The sequence below is a fragment of the Capricornis sumatraensis genome, chromosome 15 (assembly GCF_032405125.1).
Source record: "Capricornis sumatraensis isolate serow.1 chromosome 15, serow.2, whole genome shotgun sequence".
NCBI lineage: Eukaryota > Metazoa > Chordata > Mammalia > Artiodactyla > Bovidae > Capricornis > Capricornis sumatraensis.
The window spans coordinates 76,220,883-76,241,401 of NC_091083.1; the positions used below are offsets into that span (position 1 = coordinate 76,220,883).

The 20,519-nt window shown below is 48.0% G+C and overlaps 1 protein-coding gene across 3 annotated transcripts in view; it reads left to right on the forward strand.

The window, feature by feature from the left end:
* Nucleotides 1–20,519, forward strand: part of PKIG (cAMP-dependent protein kinase inhibitor gamma) — an 81,622-nt gene that overhangs the window by 45,624 nt on the left and 15,479 nt on the right. Inside the window, exons 1-2 of one of the 3 annotated variants that reach the window (XM_068987555.1) lie at nt 4,438–4,597; nt 14,098–14,167. The gene's annotated coding sequence lies outside the window, so the exon portion shown is untranslated. Of the gene's footprint in view, nt 1–4,437; nt 4,598–9,445; nt 9,632–14,097; nt 14,168–20,519 lie in introns of those variants that run through there. The other 2 variants (XM_068987556.1, XM_068987557.1) reach the window with 2 other exon arrangements.

Sequence of the window (20,519 nt, forward strand, 5' to 3'; positions counted from 1 at the left end):
TCCGTGCCCCCAGGAGGTTAATAGGCTGTTCCTAGTGATAGAATGATGGGTCACCTTCGTTTTTTCCTTTTTTTTTCCCCCTGATCTTTTCTACTTTCCTATTTTTTTTTTTAACAATAAGCAAGTATGATTCTAATTTGAAAGCAAAGAAAATCTACTTTGATTTATTAAATCTAAGGCCATATGTTTCTTAATTATATTTGTCTGGACAAAAGGGAAACTTACGGCTGTGTGGCATAGGGAATAAGTGAGTTAGAAACGGCATGACAGCTGAAACTGGCCTTTGATTGGGTGAAAAGTTAATTGTATTTTAACAACAGGTGTTCGGACTAGAGGGTGGGTGTATGCGTGCGTGTTTAGTTACTTACTCTTGTCCAGCTCTGTGACTCTGTGGACTATAGCCTGCCAGGCTTCTTTGTCCATGGGGATTCTCCAAGCAAGAATACTGGAGTAGATTGCCTTTCCCTTCTCCAGGGGATCATCTCGACCCAGGGATCGAACTGATGTGTCCTGGATCGTGGGTGGATTCTTTACCGTCTGAGCCACCAGGGAAGCCCAGAGGGTGGGTAATTAGTGGAGGCCAGAATTTATTCATTCACATACTCCTTTCAACAGATATCCATCGGTTACCATCTAAACAAGTTACTCAGGTGATCTGTGTCTGGAATTTTGTCCTGTGTCAAGTGGAGATAATAAATATACCTGCCTCGTAGGATCCTTGTCGAGATTAAACAAGGTATATAGAGCAGTTAGAATGTCATCTGATATACGATAAACATTCAGTACGGTTTTTATTATTTATGGATTTCCTTATTTTAATAAGTATCATAACGTACAAAATGCTCATATAACTAGACACAGCTTTTGCTTAAGAAGCTCAAATTCTACAGCAGAATAGGCTCTATCCAGATATAAATATGCCTCGAAGGAGAAAAGGATAAGTCTCTTAAGAGAGAAACAGATCAAGTACTTAGAAAATTCAGCAGGAGAAATCCCTTCAGGACTAGGGGTGAGGGGATGGGAATCAAAGGCAGTTTTGGGGCCGTCAGGCCAGCCCTGGGTGCCGAAGCTGCCAGTTTCCTTTATCCTTAAATGGGGCCAATCCTGCTGGCTGGGGAAGTCCACCGAGTTCCCCCAGGGAAGCATTTAGAAGGCAGCAGAGGAAGGGCCTCAAGGAGACAGGTCTGGCCCAGGCAGCCCCAGCTTGGAGCACAGGCTCCGTCACTTTCTCCAGGGGCCCCTCTGAGCAGGCCGGCCAGCCCGCGTTTCCACAGCCGTCGGATAAGACTGTGAATAACCTTCCAGTCGCTGATTCGGGTAAGGATGCATCCAGCGGGGGTTTCGCAGCTCGGCGCGTGGCCCCGGTCCCCGCAGCGGGGCCCCTGCCGTGGTCGGGGGAGGCCAGACGGGGTGTGCCGCTGCCACCACAGTCCTCTCTTCGCGGCTTCTGCCACAGATGGACGGTTACTCGGTCCGCAGGGCTCATGTGACAGAATGCGTGTTGTCGAGGAAAACGCTATCTTTGTTTTTATGAATGAGCACCTTCCTAGTATTTTTCGTTCAAGTGACAAACCATGCTTCTGCGCTCCGAGGGTGATGTCAGTCGACTGACCTGTCAGGATCTGGCTTCACTTCCTGACGCCCACTCCGACGCCTGGAATAAAGGCCCAGCCCAGCACCACCCCGCCTCCGGGCCCTGCACGCAGAGTGTCTCTGCGAGAACGTCAGGCGGCGCTCCGAGGCTTTGTTCCTTAGTCATCCTGACAAGCAGCAGCCCTCCTCTCTGGCTTCCCGACATTCTTGACCTTATTCATTGTCACGTCGTGCTCAGGGCAGAGGGTGGTGACACTGAGTCAGGCTTAGAAAATGATGTCTTTAGGATGTGCCAGCTGATTTTTACAAGTATTTTTGAACTTGTAGTATGTGGTGTAAGTCACCCAAGAACTTTGAAGGGGGAAAGCTATTATTATTCTCATTTTCCACTGGGAAACCAAAGCACGAAGAAGCTAACTGGCCGAGGGTCCTACTCAGGCGGAAGGTCCAGGGACGAGAAGGAAGCGGTCTCTCCGGTCCGTGAACCTCTGCTCTCTGTGGGTGACCAGGCTGGTGTCCCCTGTGTCCTCCCGCAGTCTCACACCAACCTGTGGGAAAGCCTGCGGAGTGGCACACTCCCTCCTAACACACACTCTGTTTGCTGGGACCTTTTCTGATTAACATCAGCGTTTTCTGAGCACTCATCAAAATTCTTGTTCACACACTGCCACAGCCTTCCTCCCACCTATAAAAAGCTTCTCTCCCAGTAGGGCCCAAGTCCCAGATGGCTTCAAGGCAAGTCAGGTCTTTGGTGGGAGGAGCCGCTGAAGCCCAGATGTGCCTCAGGCCACACAATATTTTGGTAGAAAAGCAGGTAAGCACCCCTCTTACCTAGCGGCCCGAAGTGTTTCCTGTCAGCCAACAGCCTGACGACCTTTCCTCGTCCCAGGCCTGGCTGAACCCAGGAAGACTCTCCCTCCCACTGCTTCCCCGCTGGTTTGAAGAAGCTTTGCCTGTTTCCCAAAGTGGGGATGATCCCATTCAGAACTGGGGGCCTGGCGCAGTGGAGTAACCGTTTTGGGAAGGCACACTGGCGGTGGCACGGCTCGTGTCTGACCTCAGGAGGAGTTAAAAGACTCCGTTTCCAAGTCTGGGCCTCTCATCCTCAGCCCTGTGCCCTCGGGCACGTCTCTTAGCTTCTCTGTGTTTCATTTTCCTATCCAGGAAAAGGAGATTAGCAATGACCTAATTTTCCTCAAGTGAGAGTCAGAGGAGATTTTTAAAATTTACTTATTTATTTATTTCTGGCTGTGCTGGGTCTTCATTGCTGGGCCTGGCCTTTCTCTAGTGATGACTGCTGTTCGTTGTGGTGCACAGGCTTCTCACTGTGGTGGCTTCCCTTGTTGTGGAACACGGGCCCGAGAGTATAGGCTCCGTAGTTGTGGCACACGGGCTTAGTTGTCCCGTGACATATGGGATCTTCCCAGACCAGGGATCAAACCTGTGTTCCCTGCATCGGCAGGCGGATCTTAACTGCTGGACGCCCAGGGAAGTCCTCAAAGGAGATTGTGTACAAGTTAGAGCCACCATCTATCATCACTCATGTGGCCAAATACCTTCAGGTCCCTTTCATGTGTTATTTCATGCTCGGTGTCCTCAAATGGAGGCCCTCATATCCCATTTTGCAATTAAAAAAAAAAAGGTTCAGAGAAGTTAAGTCACGTAGGAGTCAGAGCAGCTGCACCCCTGGCTCTGAAATTGATGCTCGTAATCGCTATACATGTCACATTGCTTCCCACTGTACACCAAAGCAGAGAGGCTTTATTTGTCTTTCTTATCAAGCACTCTTCAAACACAGGAGATTACTTAGTATCTCTCCTAACCACGACTGTTTCACGTTAGTCCCTTAGGACAGTTAAATTCTCTTCTGCTTTATCTTATCTCATAGTTTTTGCTGCCTCTTTCCATGTCCCCCAGGACTTGTTCAGTGAATTCTTGGGAGTTTTCTCCCAGAGAAACTGCTCAGCTCCACCAGAAATGGGGTTGAAGGAGCCTGAGCTGAACCAGGCATCTTGAGCAGTAGCCTCTGACCCCTCCAGGGTTCCTGCCTCCCTCCCTCAAGCCTGTGGTCAGCCACTTTGTAGTAAAGTTCCTTACGGTGAATTTGTTGACTAAGCTCGTCCGTTACTGAATTATAGAAGTGGAAGACACCAAAACCCTCATTTTATTGATGAGAAAGCTGAGATCCAAAGAGAGAGGTGACGTGCGTGGTGTCTTTCATTCAGTTAGGAGCGTGTCGGGGACCAGAGCCCAGTTCCCAGGCAACAGCCCAGTGCCCGTTCTGAGCCTTCGGCGTGGACATGTGCCATCTGTCGAAGTAAAGGACAGACTCGTGCCCTCTGTCCAGCATGCACCTAGGAAACTTTCGGGAGAAATTCGACAGCTTGGAAAACTGAGCAGGAAGAAAAAAGATGGGGATGGTACAGAGTCAGGGGGGCGTGGTGGCGTGCAGCTCCCCCACCCTAACTAGCGTTGTCATACACCCAAGAAGTGAGCTGGACCACGGCACAGCATACTGGATCAGCCCACGGTCAGCAGTGACTAGGAGGCAGAGGGATTTACTCCGGAGCCCTGGCCCAGGGAGCGGATAGGAAGCCTTTTGTCACTGAGGCTGAAAATGGAAGGAAGGATGTTAGGCAAATGTGCCTGCCGGGATGCAGTAACAGCCCCCGCTGCTCATTGTCCGGAGGAAACAGATCTCGCCTGTGGACGGAGAGGTGGAAACTGAACCAGGGAGCTGAGTGGTTGACATCATCAGGCCGAGCATTGGGTTACAACAAATGGGGACTCACTTGGCCCGAGACGTGGGAAACACCCACTGAAACCTCGAAGTGCATCTCATTTAGGAGAGAGAGGGGCACGAGAGAGCCCGCCTGCCCCCGCCGGCCTGCTCTGCTAGTCTTGCTTACCCTCCGAAGGGAGGCGTCCTAAATGCTGGCTCCTTAAATTCGGTCTTCCCTTCTGACCGAGGACCGCTGGACTTGGAAGGAACTCTTCTGCTCTCGTAAGTAGGACTTTCTTCCCTGCCGCCGCCCCCACCCCCAGAGAGAAGCAGGCTGGGAGGCAGGGCTCTCCGGAGAGTTTGCTTTCCAGCCTGTTGGTCACCAAGTGTCTATTTTTATATTATGATATATTATTGCTCTGAAAACCATGGCTTTGTCTGAAACCGCCTAGGGCTAGAGTCTGAACTTCAAGGCTCACAGACAGGGCTCCAGTCAAACGCTGTCTTACTTTGTTTCCCAAAGAACTTGGACAGAGTTGCTCAGGCTTTAAAAGCAGCTCGTTTCCCCAAATATATATAGATGAGGAAATAAATCTTCCCTTAGAAACTGGTGTTTGGGGAAGCTTTTCTTAATTTATTTTTCTGATGACCAAGGTGGGACTCCCCCAAAATCTTAAACATTCTAGAGAGAAATGTCTCTGCAGTTGAGAATTACTCATAATCTGCCGCTCTCAGAAGCAGCAGGAGGTATTTTCAGTTTAAGATACAGAGACGATTAGATTTCATGACATTACCTCATCACTTCTGCCCAGTGCTGCAGGAACTGCCTAGGAAACTCCAAGACAGAAATCTTTACCTTTGGTTTTCTGATCTTTTAATTGCTTCCTTAAAAAAAAAAAAAATGTGCTGCTTATTCCTAGAAAATAAACAAGACTGTGTAAGCCCTTGGGCATTTTCTCTGCTGGGTTCTGTCCTCAGGATTTTAAACCGAGGGAGCCGCTCAGCGCAGAGAGGAAGGGAGGGGGCTGTACCCGCGGGGGCCGAGCCGAGCCTGCAAAGCTTGCAGGTGCTGTGTGTGCGCCACTCACCCTCCTCGCAGGTAAAAATAGTTGAAAAATCACAGTTAAAGAAGAAAGCCTCCAGCTTTAAAAAAAAAAAAAGAAAAAAAGCAAGAGCCACTATATAACAGAACGACCATCCAAGGAAACTCTGGGGCCCTGGGCAGGTGTTTTATTCTCTGGACCTCAGTTCCCTTGTTTGTACCTAAATGAGGGGCAAAACTAGATGAGCACTCCATCTGAACAACACGGCTTTAAACTGTGAGGGTCCACTGTCCTGTGGATGTTTTCCCATAAATAATGCGCTACAGAACCAGGATCCGCAGTTGGTTGAATCCACGGATGCAGGCCCGGGATGCTGCAGACACGTGGATGCAGAGGGCCGACTGTAAAGTCACACTTGGATTTTCAGCTGCCCAGAGGATCAGTGCCCCTCACCCCTGTGCTGCTCAAGGGTCAGCTGTGTTCCCAAATTCAGCCTGAAAGAAACCACCAAAGCCCTTTCCCCTTTGAGGGGAACCCTTAGGGCTCGAGGAACAAAGGGCCCTTGGTTGCCAGCATCCCGGAGTGGGTGAAAACTGGTGCCTTTAGGAGAACTAAAAGAGGACACAAAACAGGCACTGTGGTTACTTGCTGAGTTTAAATTTTGTCAGATTTTGTGTTCTGGAAGGAGAGATCCTCAGTGTATGTGCGTGTATATCGGGGAGCGAGGAGGAGAGCCAGGCTCTGTGTTACGCTCATCCTTTCACATAATACCAGGCGGTCAGTATCACTATTTCCCGACTCCACCGACAGGGTAACTCTCCACTATATGTTCCCATGATTTCCTGAACTCCTTCCTATGTTAACCCGAGCTGTGAGAGGCCGAATCCTGACCTCTCGACCGCCAGGGAGTCGCACCTGAGCTGTGCTGGCGTGACATCCCTGCACTGCTTCCGCTGGACCGCAGGCCCCGTCTCCTCGTTCCTGGTAGAGAACTTGGGACATAGGTACAGAGGAGACACGTCATACTCAATTTCAACTTCAAGCCCGCTGTCCCACTCCCTAGCTTGGCCAAAGAGAGGGAGAAGAGGAGAGGGAAATCTCTATTCACCTCCCTCCCCTCTCCGTTTCACCTCGACACAGTCCGTACCGCTGCGGGGAAATGGGATGTGAGCGTGGGCGCTCAGCCACTTCAGGTATGTCTGACTCTCTGAAACCTCATGGACCGCAGTCCGCCAGGCTCCTCTGTCCATGGAATCCTCCAGGCCAGGATACTGGTGGGCATTGCAGGGAAAGGTTGGCCAGAGCCAAAATACAAAGAAAAGCAAAAGAAGCTTTCAGGTCTTGGACTTTGGGTTTCCAAGCCTCCAGGTCTTGGCAGTTGAAGGGTTTTTCTTCTCTTTAAGAGCCTATCAGAGACCCTAACCCTAGGAAGATGTGGTATTTAAGACTGGATTAAGACCGTATTGCAGTCCATGGGGTCGCAAAGAGTCAGACACAACTGAGCGACTGAACTGACCGACTGGATTAAGATTGTGGTGAGCTGGAGGGCTCGTGAAGCCCCTTGGCAGGTCTGAGAGCTGCAGCATATCTCCTCCCAGCAGCTGAGCCCTTTGAAAGTGAACCAGGGCACCGCCCCCAGGGTGTAGGCAATGGGAGGGACTGGTCCTCCGCCCCAGCCTCACCCAGGACCTCGAGCCCCCAGGGCCCTGACACTTCAGCTGCTTAAAAAGTCCCTCTGTCTCCTAAGGTGGTGGTGAGGAGGAGGTGATGCCCTGGGAGACAGGTACCTGGTTTGCGTTTTTATTTTTGTTGAATGTGAATGCTTGCCCAGTCTGTCTAGTGTTCTCTAGGCTTCTGCCTGGCGCCTGGCCCCTGTGGCACTTGTATTTGTGGCGTCCCCAGTCCTTGTCACCTCTCATAGGGTTCCATGAGGGGTTGAGCCATCTCGGAGAGATTCCTCCCCACTCCCCTTCTTTTCCCAGAAATGTGGGGTCACAATTATACCTACCTCAGGGGGTTTCGGGGCTTCCCCGGTGGCTCAGCAGTGAAAAAGTTGCCTGCAGTGCAGGAGATGGGGGTTCTATCCCTGGATCTCCAGGGAACATCCCCTGGAGAAGGGAATGGCTACCCACTCCAGTGTTCTTGCCTGGAGAATCCCATGGACAGAGGTGCCTGGCGGGCTACAGTCCACGGGGTCGCAGAGTCGGACACGACTGAAGCAACTTAGCAGTCAGGCAGGGGTGCCATGAGAACAAAGCAGCTTAAAGCTCACAACACACTTAGTTGACTCAGTAATACGTGCTCAGGACTAACTGCTTTATGGTTTCTAGAACGAGAACGTTAGCTGACATCCTAGGATGTGAGCTGACGTCCCCTGGCCCCTCTGTCCCAGGATGGCATTTGTGTGAGGAGCTGGAAGTCATCTCTGAATTCCTCAGTCTTCACGCACACGCACACGCACACCCTCCGCTCCCCCACCCCCCTCTAGGGTGGCCCAGCCTCAGCATCATTTCCTGTCACCCACTGAAGTACTGAGGCCAGAAGCTGAAGTGGCCCCCGGCCCACCCAGCGACCAAAGGGAAAAGCTGGTGGCAGGTGTTCCTTTCTGAGCGTGACAGGCAGCTGAACTCCCCCAGTCCCCTCCGCCAGGCGCTTTCACGAGTGCCCAGGAGTGATTCCTAAGTGGAGACAGACGTGGAAAGTCTAAGGTTCTCGGAAATAAGTCATCAATCAGGACCCAAGGCTGAGCTCACTACCTCCTGGAAATCTTTCAGAAACGCCTCACGAAAACTTTTAAGTACTGCCCCTTCAAAGAATGGTTTCTTTGGGAGTTGCACTCAGCTGCCGCGCTAAGCGATTCTGAATTGCTGATGATAAACGCATCCGCTCTGACCGGAGGAAGCCAACATCTCCTAACTGTAAAAGTAGCCTCTAATCTTCCAAGAAATTGCTGTCCTTCAACTTGGCTCTTCCGAACTGAATAATGGACCTTCAGGGCACTCGAATAATGAAGCATTTGGTTGCTAATGCGTTCTATGTCCCAAGGACCTGGGTCTGTTACTGTGTTTAGTACTGTATGGCTGTGGGCCCTGCCAGTCAGTGAGCCGTGCTGAGGGCTGGTGGACACTGAGAGCACGCGCCTCGAGGAACAGGCTGATGAAGAGACAGCCGCTGCTCTGGTGTAGTTCTCAGAGCATCGCGAAGACAGGCAGATGAGTGAATAATTACGGTGGATCAGCAGCAGGTGGACGAGGCCCTGATCCTGAGCTGGGTTGATTACCCCCACAGTCCCCTCCACTTCCTGACGCCCAGAGCCGTGCCAGCACTTGCCTTAAGAAATGAGAGCCGCTCCTGCTGAAGCCTTCACCCCCAGCACCTTCCTATCCCTCAGGGTTTCAGGGGAAAGAAAGGAACTCGTCATGAAAATGCCACGGCCCCAACTTAGAGGACACGGAATCCTAGGGATGGGTGATTCTGTTATCTAAAATCACCACTACACTTTCTGTTGGTTTGTTTTCACAACACTTATTTTGGCTTTTTTTTTTTTTTTTTCCGGATTACAAAGTTAGAACACCTTCACGGAAGGATAAGCTGAATCTGGTGGCTCAGTCGGTAAAGAATCTGCCTGCAACGTAGGAGACTGCCTACAATGCAGGAGATATGGGTTCAGTCCTTGGGTCGTGAAGATCCCTTGGAGAAGGAAATGGCAACCCACTCCATTATTATTGCCTGGGAAATCCCATGCACAGAGGAGCCCAGCAGGTACAGACCACGGGGTTGCAAGAGTGGGACACGACTTCACGACTAAACCGCCACCACGGAAAGGAAAAGCTAGACAGTACAGAAAAACATACTGAGATCATCACGCAGTGATTTCAGTTCTCTGATTTTTAAGTAGGGCATGGTGAGGTCAAAGACCATGAATCTTTTAGGTCTCTGATCCGCATTTGCAGTTAGTCACTGGGAAGTTTTCGCCTGTGTAAGTTCCCGTTAGCAATCCGGGGTTTTGCCCCCATCCCCTTCTTAGGCTCACACCCACTGCATCCGGAGTTGAGCTCTTATTCTCTCCCTGGGCAGAGTCCCTGTTTGCGTATCTGAGAGGTGCTCAGGTTCTGTGTTGCGCTCCCCTTGAGCAGAGGAGAAACCAGGTCTGCTGTCGATTAAGGACCCCAGCTTTCCTTTGTGTTTTCCTGTACGGATGTGTGAATTCATCCATCGTTAAGAACCCTTGTGTTTTCAGCATTATGGGCAAAGTGCTGTCGGCAATACCAGGGTAAGTGAGAACTGTAAGTAGCTCCCAGCCTGATAGGAAGAAAAACTCTTAACGTGTGTGATCATGTGCCCCAAGAGAGGGATAGTGCTATGGAAGCCTGACAGAGTAGCGTTTAAGCTGAGCGTTCGATTCATTTCAGTAACTCTTTCGTGTATTCAGCCAGTGTTTATTGAACACCTAATATCTGCTAGGCACTGGGCAAGGTGATAGTTGGAGAGCGCTGCGCAGAACAACCGTGGTCCCTCCTCACATGTAGCATACAGGACTGATAGTGGTGTCGTGAAATACCCAGGACGAGCGAGGGATGTGGAGGAGAGTGTGGTACAGAGCAGGTTTGCCGCAAGAGATGGTGGTGTTTGAACCCAGATGAGGAGTCGGTTATGCTGAGAGCTAAGGCGGGAGCAGGGGGCTGGGGCGCAAGGGTGCTGTGTTGTGGGAAAGACTGTTCCAGGTGAGAGGCTGGAGGCAGGAATGTTGGGAAACTGAAAGGAGGCCAGTGGGGCTAAAGCCTAGAGGGGAAAGCGAGAGAGAAGAGGAGAAGATGGAGGCAACAAGGACAGGACCCAGGAAGGACTGTCCTTGGCTTCTCCAGCAGCTGGATTCCAGCGTATGCGCAAAGTTTCTCCCTGAGGTGGCATAGAATAGTCCTCCTGGTCTGTGATTTTTTTCATAAGGGGCAGGAAAAGTCTGGTACCCCCAAGAGCCAGTGTTTTCATTCATTGGCTTGCCTGTTGGTTCCCTTTCTCTCTGATTTCAATTGTGAGCTCCCTACTGGACTTGGGTTTGGAGACCAGAGTTTGTGTTGACATTCTGTCACCAGCTTGCTGTGTGACCTTAAAAGATCCTTAACTTCTCTGGGCCTCATTTTCATCTCCAAAGGAGAATGAGGCTGATCTGATCCCAGGGCCATTGTGAAGATCGAAAAAGATAAAAGTATCGTAAAGTGCTTTGTAAAATACGAAGTGTTATAGACACATGCGGTTTCATTATTATTTCAGCGAAAGATTTCTTATTAATGAAATGAAATAAACGAAAAGCAAAGCATGGCACCAGGAAAGGGCAGAGTGTACCCTTCCAGGTAACCCGGAAACGGCAGATTCCACCTAAGTGGCTCGCCTTCAAGAGCTTGTTGTGAGTGCTGTGCCTCTTTTCTCTTTGGTTTCATCCACTGGGATAAACCACCTCCTTCCTTTCTGCTTCCATCAGAATGGGTTACAAAGCAATCAGTTTTGCTTCTCTGGATTCCAGGACCCATTTGATAGCGAAGCCAGAGAATCTGCTTGGAGGCCAAGAGAGCCTTGTGAGCAGAGCTGCTGCGGTTTACTGGGCCTTGATTCCCGGCAGACATAGGTGCCTGGGAGTACATTTATTTGGGTTTTGGAAGGAAGGTAACTAGGGGCATGAAGCCACAGAAAACAGCCAACGTTGCAGAACCAGCCCACACACCACCTGAGCAGGGCAGTGGATATTTAAAAGGGGGCTTTTTTTTTTTTAAGTAAAAAAAATTTCCCCTTTAAAATAAAACACATAAATGCTTAGGGGGAAAAGTGCAGCTTTTCCCCATCTCATGAAGCTTTTAAAAATGTCTTCCAGGGGATTCCCCTGTGGTCCAGTGGTAAAAACTGGGCCGCTTCCAATGCTCAGGGCATGGGTTCGATCCTTGATCAGGGAACTAAGAGACGACATGCCTCAGGGCATGGCCAAAAGAAATGCTTTTTAGATAAATTGTCTTCCAGCTGTTAAAATGATAGGTTGGAAGACCTGGTCTATTTGACCGAAAAAGAAAGTGAGAGGAAGTGCAGTTAACTATCCCATGTAAAGATAAGCGGGTAGCATGTGACACAGTTTACTATACTGCATGTCTCTGCTCCCGTGTGTTTATTTCTTTGTTGTTGTTTTTGCTTTCTTCCTTGACTTCCCCTAGAGATGCATGTGCTGATTGTAACTAACTGAACAATTTGAAGATGTATACACAGAGAGTTTATAGTCTCCCCTCTCCTCCTGCTCCCCATTTCCATCCTTCTGAGATAACCAGGGTGGTTAGCTTGGTGTATATCCTTCCATGCCTCTCTCCGAGCTCCTGTGTACATGGAGATTGTGTGTATGTTTGTGGTTATCGTGTTTTGTCAGAAGTGGGATTGTACTTTGTTACTTTACAGTTTATTTTTCCCACTAAATAATACGTCCCGGGTAGGTACAAATCCAGTTCACTCTTAAATAACTTCAGGGCTGTACATCTAGAGGTACCACAATATATTCAACCAGTTCTCCTTTGGCAGATACTTGAGCTACTACCATTTTTTTCCTATTAAAAATCTTGTTGCGTTAACTATCTTCATGTACATATCTTTCTTCACTGGTGCTTTTTACTTTTATAGATTATGTTTTCAAAAATAGTATCGCTGGGTTAAAAAGTATTCATCCCTGATATTTTGATTGATAATATAATCCTACTTTACAGAGAGTTCTAATAGTTTACATCCTCCGCAGCCGTATGTGAGTACTTTCATTTCCCTAAATCTTGGCCAGTATTAGGAATTCTGTCTTCTGTCCATCTCTCCCTCCATCTCTCTTGTTTCATTTGTGACCAAGCTGATGGGGAAACAGCATCTTACTTCTGTATATTCTTCAGTGAAATTGAGCATTGTTGCGTGTTAACCGGTCTTTTCATTTTCCTTATCTGTGAATTTCCTTTGCCCATTTTCCTGTGAATTGTTTGCCTTTTCTCAACCGCATGTAGGAGCGCTTACTGTGTTTATATATTAAAGATCCCATATGTGTTGCAAATGTTTTTCCTAATCTATTATTTATTAATTTGTTTCTGTATTGCTCTTCATAGTACCTGAATTTCTTGCCTTGTTTAGGAATAATTTCCACACCTCAAAGTTACATAAGTATTTTAATACATGTTTTTTCTAATACTTATATCATTTTAATTAATTTAATCCTGAACCTTTAATCCCTTTGGAATTTATGTTTGTGCATAGTGAGGAGTAATGATCAGGCTTTGTTCTAGATAGGCCAGCAGCATTTATTAAATACGCCATCTTTTCTGTTTTGTATTGAAATCCATCTTTGTCATTAATAAGGTCCTTTATGGTATGTTTCTGAACTTTTCTAGCCCACAACGTATTTGTCTATTCTTCTGTTAATTCTGTATCTTTTTATTATTATGTCTTTATAGTAACTTTTTAAAATTTTAAGACAAATCCCTTATTTACTTTTTATGATTTTCTTTATTTCTTGGCTAATTTTCTTGAATACTTACTATTCCATATGAACTCTAAAGTAATGTTTTTCATTCCCCTATCCAAGAAACCTATTGGTATTCTTATTGGAATTTAATTAAGATTATATAGTAATCTGGGAAGGTTGGCATTTTGGGATAATTAGACTTTTCTACCCAGGAGCATACTAACTGGTTTGGACTCATGCGTTCTATTTCTATATTTGTTGTTTTTAAAATTTCAGTATTCATCATGGATGTATTATCTAAAATAAAACAGCATTTCTTTGTCCTGAATAATCAAGGGCCTTAGAATATTTATCTCTGATTTCGGGTCCACCTTCCATGTTATCGTTGTCAAATGCTGTCAAGTTTGTTTTCACCTCCTCATTTAACTTTGTTTCACTCAGTCGGTACTTGTTTAAATGTACCACCATGCTTTACTAATTTTGCTCACTGTTGATTCTAAAATCACACTGCTACTCTGTGTTCACTTTCTCTTCTATCGGAGAATGTTTTGGAGTCTGTCGATGGAAACTTGCTTAGTCTTTGGCAAAAAATGTCTTTTGCCCTTACTCTTGACACATTAGAATTTAAATAGCGTGTATAATGACTATGAAAGATGTGTGTGCCTCTAATAAAAGTTTTCAGCTGCAGCAAGAAACAGTTCGTGTAAAGATTGAAAGCCTTTCCTTCTTCTCCCCTCCGTTTCTGAGTCCCAGGGGGAGCCGCTGTTTTTGTTTTGCTGTTTGTCTTTTTCTAATATAGATACAAAAAGTGTGTATATACACACATGCTGTACTTTTTTCCTAAGGATAAACAATCACGTTCATTTTTTAACTAAACAAACAATAGTATATACAATTTTACACTTTTTTAAACACCAGAGTATGTACATTTTCCCATGTCAGTATCACAGAATCTCCCCCGTTCTTTATAATGGCTGTATGGTTCCCCCTCCATTGACATCATAATTTAACTCTCTTTCCTAGTAGCAGACACTTAAGTTGTTTCCTCTTTTATTTTTTATTATTTTACTTTTACACAGTATGTTTTACTGGACATTTTTTTTTAACTTATGTGAACCTATTTATAGTATAAATTTTTAGATGTTTGAGTGAGCCAAAGGATGTGCACAGTTAATAAGTTGATAGATATTGTTAACTTGTATTCGTAAAAAAATTGCTTCAGCCCTAGGGGATGTCTGGCTCTAATTTTTGTTTTTCTTCTGGTTCCTTAGAATTTCCACATTGATTAGTCAACAGTGGAAAATCTGAAGAGATGCGAGGAGGAAAAAGAAACTAAACCAGGTGGGTCATCACATTGTTCATACCACTCTGCTGCAGCGTCACGAGTGTTTGCTTGAATACTTTTACTTCCGTTTGAAGAAGGAAAAGAAATCGGTTCCAAACGAAATCAGAGAGGACTCGGCGTCCCATGATGGAGAGCCAGGATGGCCCTTTTCAGAAATTATATAAAATCACGCTGTAGTTTCAGTCATGATTTCCATTTACACCGTTTCTCTGATGCTACAGAGAGTCAGAAAGACAATTTACCTCTGGTGGCCTACAGGAGAATGGGTTTCTTCAACCATCTACTTAAGCAGATGAAACCATACACAGGAGTTATTAGCAAATCTGGGTGTGATGCCACCGTCCCCGTCCACCAATTGTTTGTTGTAAAAGTATTTTCATAAAGACAAGGGCACATGATGGGGATTTTAATACTGTGGTGCAGAAGCAAAAGCAGGCAAAACCCAGCCCAAAGAAACAAGTACAGCCCAGTGATCTGATGAGAGATGGTGCAGGTCCCTTCCAGTTGGAAGAAGAATGCAGTTCATAGATCCTAGAACGGTCTGCCTGGAAGTATGGCTGCCTTGGGTCAGTGTTCATATCTTTATGGTATCTAAACATTTTTTAACAGCCTCTGATCTGTGGTCCACCCAGCTCCCTTGCCCCCAACTTATCTAACCCTTTCCAGCTCCATCTTCTTACATTTGGGCAGAATCTCTGGTTTTTATGTCACTGTCCAAGTCCTAGTATTCCTGGGAGTTTGGGGGATTTCCAGCTCCTTCGATTTCCCTCTCATGGCCAGGCCTGCCTCTAGCACCGCTCCTAAGATTCCTCTTCTCTGTTGGCAGAGAAAGGATCTTATCTGGCAGGCAGCTGCCCTGAGTCTGAAACTCCCCAGCTGTTTATCAGCAAGGCATTTGGGCCTTGCCCTATAGCAGCTTCCCAAGCCACCAGGCTTGTGTCCTGTTTTGACTCAGTGCTGCTGGGAAGCCCCTGGATGCAGATGTTTGCAGTGACTTGGATGCGGCAGTCAGCTCCCAGGACTGTTTATCTGGCCAGGGTCAGAGGGCCTTCTGTTCTAGTTGCTGTGGGAGCACTGCGGCCTAGCCACTGAACCTTGAGGATGCTGGGGTTATGTGAAGTTTGGAGCCAAGGTATTTAAACAGGCTTCTTCTGGGATTCAAGATTTTCCTGTAAACATGGGTACAGTTTTATATGTATACACACATACTCTCCTAGGCTAAATATCTATAGCTTTCCTCGGATTCTCAGATGTGTCTGTGACCTCTGAATGTTAAGAATCAGTGATCTAGAGAGGGGCTTCCCTGGTGGCTCAACGGTAAAGAATTCACCTGCTAATGCAGGAGACATGGGTTCAATCCCTGATTTAGGAAGATCCCCTGGAGAAGGAAGTGGCAATCCACTCCAGTATTCTTTCCTGGGAAATCCCATAGACAGAGGAACCTGGCGGGCTACAGTGCCTGGGGCTGCAAAGAGTTGGATACTGAGCACACACATATGGTCAAGAGAGAGCCCCAAGTGTGTTGGGATCCTGGGTCTCCTTAGGCACCAGTCTTCCGTGTGCCAGGATATCTTGGGCGATTTCATCTAGGTTTTTCTGTTTAGGGGTGAACTGGGACAAACTAGCTAATATTGCTGGCACTTAGAGCCATCTGATGGCATGTCCTAAAGTCTAACCACAAAATTGAACCCCCAGCCCCTGTTTCATCTCACTGAGCACACTTTGGGGGTTTTCTGGTTTCTGAGGCTATGGCTCAGAGGGGCTTTACAGCAGCTGCACTGACAGCAGCGGAAACAGTGCTCTTTCTGTACGCTCAGTTGTGTCCAGCTCTTTGCGGCCCCATGGACTGTAGCCCACCAGGCTCTTCTGTCCATGGGATTTTCCAGGCAAGAATACTGGAGTGGGTTGCCATTTCCTCCTCCAGGGGAACTTCCCAACCCAGGGATCGGACCCGAGTCTCCTGCGTCTCCTTCCTAAGCCACCAGGCTTGTGTCCTGTTCTGACTCAGTGCTCCTGGGAAGTCCCCTAGGTGCAGATGAATCTGCAGGCAGGTTCTTTACCACTGAGGCACCTGGGAAGCCAGCCCAGTGGGAACAGTGTTGATGGATAGCTGAATTTCAGTCTGGCTTCCCACCACCAGGCACAGCATCCAGTGCTTCGTATACCTTATCTTATTTGATCATCACAACTTCCCATGGAGGTTGAAGCTCTTATTTTACGTGTGGGAAACCGAAGCACAGAACGATCTTGTAATTCACCAGAGGTCGCACAGTCAGTAAGTGATACATGACCCAAGTACATGAACTTAACCACCAAGCTTTATGGTGAAAATAAATTCACTGTTTTTAGAAAAAAATAATGTGCTGTGTAGGGGAGATCAAACAGCTCTGTATCGTATAATACTGAGAAGATCGCCATGTTATACAAGATACTAAGAACTGTGCACATGGCACTGATCTTAAATCATTAAGAAAAGGTTAGTGGGGGGTAATACACTCATGCATTAGTGCAGTGCCTGAGAAGAGCCTCTCTCCATTTTAACTCAGATAAGGGTTTTTGGTGATTTTTTTTGGTACAACTTTACTGAGATATAATTCGCATGCCACACAGTTCACCCATTTAAAATATGTAATTCATTGGCCTACAGTATATTTCAGAGTTGTGTATCTGTCACTATGATCATTTTAGAACCTTTTCATTCCCCCCAAAAGAAACCCCACATCCTGAACTCATCACCTTCCCAAGCCCCCCAGCCTCCCCAGTCCCAGGCAACCACCAGTCCTCCTTCTGTCTCCACAGAAGGTTCTGATGCTTAAAAGAGTAACAGTGTGGGAATCTTGCTGATCTGGAGTGAGTCATTCCCTGAGGAATAATTAGACAAATGAAATTTGACTCTAATGTATTTTGTAAATGGTTTTATCAGCTAAGAAGCTACGAGCCTGTCTTTGATATGCCCCAGTTTAGGATTGACAAGAGACAAGTTTCTCTCTGAGTGATTCCCACTTCTCAGCATCACTTGTCAAGTGGGCCCTTCTCAGCGGGCAGCTGTGAAACGATGACATTTTCCTGGGGCCACGTTTCTCCCCTGACGTCAGAACCAGCGGCAGTTCAGCCATGGGATCTTTTTCCTGTCACCGGAGTCCCTGGCTCGCCTCCTCTCTCTGCCTGGCTCTGGCTGTCGAAGTGAAGGGGCCCTCAGCTCGTTGCCCGTCACTCTGAGATTCAGGGCAGGAGCTTGTTAGGCACTCGGAGGTTGGGTACCACCACACCCTCTCTTGGACTCTTTCAGGTTGGCAGATCCACTGTGGTCTCTCCTGCCTCGCTTGTTCTTTGTGAAAGCATTGCCGGGGTGCCGTGCAGCGGGCACTGTGGTAGGCGCTCAGTCACTCTGCACACTCCTCATCCCGGTTAGTACAGCACGTGGCCTTTCTGGGCCCAGGTGGGCAGAGTCATTTGTGCTGAGACAAGCCAGAGGGGTAGGGAGTTTAGTGACAGAACAGTTCTCTGTTAAGGATGAGACAGATGTCGTGTCCTCCACCTCGAGACAGAGCCGTCCCCAGAATGCACCATCCTAGAGAATGCGCTCGGAATCCGGGTTGAGGAAATCCAGGTTCAAGGCCTGATTCAGTCCGTAACTGGTTGGAGGACCTTAGGGGACTCTTGTGGCTTCTCCGAGCCATGGGCTATCCATTGTGAGGGTTCAGTAACACAGGGCCTCCCAAAATAGCCTCAGTCCCAGCGCTGGGAAGAGTGCATTCTCCATAGGTGTTGAAGGAGTGACTGAAGGAGTGAAGGAGCGTCCTGTGATTCTCCGAGCTGGAGCAGAGCCCTGGCAGGTCAGGTGAGCAGGTGGGAGAAGGTCTCAAGGAAGACCAAGGGGAACCTCCTTTTCTTCTCCCAGTCAGTCCTTCCTGCCATTTCAGCCCCTTTCAGCTCACCTGGGCAGTGGTCATTGACTACAAAACACTCACCCATCCCCGTCTGTGGCACTGTCAGAATCCCCAGGGGAGGCAGGAGGGATAGTTTGAAGCTGTGGTTCACGAGTGACTTGGGATTTCTGGTATGTGCGCCCCTGCCCCTCCTCCCTGGTTAAGAATTACAGGTGTTTGAGTCAACCTCCCTAACTAGACCTTGACTGTCCCTCCAGAGCCCCTAGTGTCTCACTGCTTTTGTATCTGTGGCACCTAGTCCCAAGCCTGGTACACGCTGAGTGATCAGTAATATTTCATTACATGAATAGAAGAAGGAATCCATATTATAGAGATAATATCTTGCTTCTTTTCATTCTCCACCATGGCTTTGGGGCATGTTTTCTGTAGGCTTTTAGAGGTACTGTAGAGGGACCCCAAGCTGGAAGTCACATTAGAACTCACCCTGTTTATCCACTGCCACATAACACTCCACTGCCAGCATTCAGTGGTTTAAAATGACAGCAGTGACGTGTTACCTTTCATGCTTTTTCCTGTGGGTCAGGAATTTGGGGACCGCCCAGCTGGACAGTTCTGGCTTGAATCTCCCATGCAGTTGCAGGTAGTGGCTGGTGTCGGGGCCTCAAGGAGCCAGCTTGGGGCCGGCTGCTGTATCTCCCTCCATGGCCAACCCAGGACCTTTCCATGTGACTGGTTTGGGCATCCCCAAAACGTGGCAGCCTCAGATTTCCTACATGCAGCTCAAAGCTCCCAAGACAAGTGTCCCAAGAGGGAGCCAGATGGCAGCTGTGACACTTTTTCTAACCCCATCTTGGAAGTCACATGTCATCACTTGTATTTTGTTAGTTAGAGGCAAGTCACGACAACCAGCTCATTCACAAGGATACAAATTACACTCCACCTCTTGACAAGAGAAATATCAAAGAACTTGCAGATATGTTTCAAAAACACCATAGGGATACCCAGCTTACCCCTTCCTTCTACACTTGAGATCTCCGAGGTTGGAGAGACAAGAACCTTGCCCAGAGGCACCCAGCCTGGCCTCGGCAGAGCTGGAGCTCAGTCCAGCCTGCTGGGAAGTGATCTCACTTCACCTTCCGGTCCTCCTTCCACATTCCAGCCGGGATTGCTGGCCTCTGGGAACTTTGCATTTTAGCGGGGCCCTCACCAAGTATAGATAACATGCAAACCACAGGAGAGCTGGGGAGGCTTAGTCTCCAAGCAGTAATATTGTTGGGCTATATTCTACTTCTTTCCCAAGGCTCCACAGAAGCACAGACTCCCGTGGTTGGAAGAGCTTGTATCACCATCCCAAACGCCCAACCCCAGCCCTCCATGAAGTGCTAACGCTGCCTAGCCACAGCGGGAGCCACAGCGGCAGAGTGGGCGAGGGTTTTTTAAATGTCTACCCCCAATACTTGTTTCACCAAAGTTATATGACAAAAATTAGAATTTGTTGTGGCAGAATTCAGAGAATCAACCCAACGTCACCGGATAGATTGATAAGATTTTACATTTACAGTCAAACATCCTCAACAGGATTTTGCTTAAGCCTGGGTAAAGTGCATCTGGGTATATGCTTTCGCCAGCATTGCAAAATGCTTTTCTAGGACTTCATTGCTTTCTTTTCCTTCCTTCAGAAATGCCTTGTTATGAGGTGGGGGATGGAGGAGAAAGAAGGGGAGAAAGGAGGGTGGACAGTTTTCAGTGACTCCTGCCTGCCTGCCTGCCTGGTGCTAACTGATTGCTGTGCTTCCTGTCCCAATAGTACAGGCTCCCCTCCTCCTCCACACTCAGTGGATGATGCGACCTTGGGCAAGTACTTGACCTCTCAGTACCTCAGCTTCCTCCCGCGTAGGACAGAAGTAGTAATGCTTCCTACTCCAGAGAGTTGCTGTAAGATGAAGTGAGATGCCTGTAAGATGCTTAGCAGTGTGGCAGGCAGTCAGGACTCCATCATTGCTGGCTCTGATTATTCCCTACGAGCCCCTTTCCAGGCAGTTGGCACACCTCCATTTTACAGAAGAGGATTCTGTGGCCACTGAGGTGTGCAGCTCTAGGGACAGCAGCTGAGCGACCCCAGGCCCTCGCTGTGTCACCGTATCATGCAGGATTCCAGGTGTTCAGCCCACATGCAGCTGGGTGAGCACGGGAACTCACGACCTGCAGGGCCCTGTGTCGGGGTCCCAGAGCAGGAGCGTCTAAAAAGGCAGGGTTAGAAATCCATTTAAGAGGCTCTATAAAAAGAAAAGTGACAGAGAACGTTCCAGGCAGAGCACACAGTCTCATAAAGGCCCTGAAGTCCGGAAGAGCTAGTATGAGGAATTAAAGACCCAAATGGGCCGAGAAGAAGGTGGAAATGAGACAAAAGCTCACAGAAGAAGGCGGGCCCAGGTCAGTGCGGGATGTCAGGGACTGG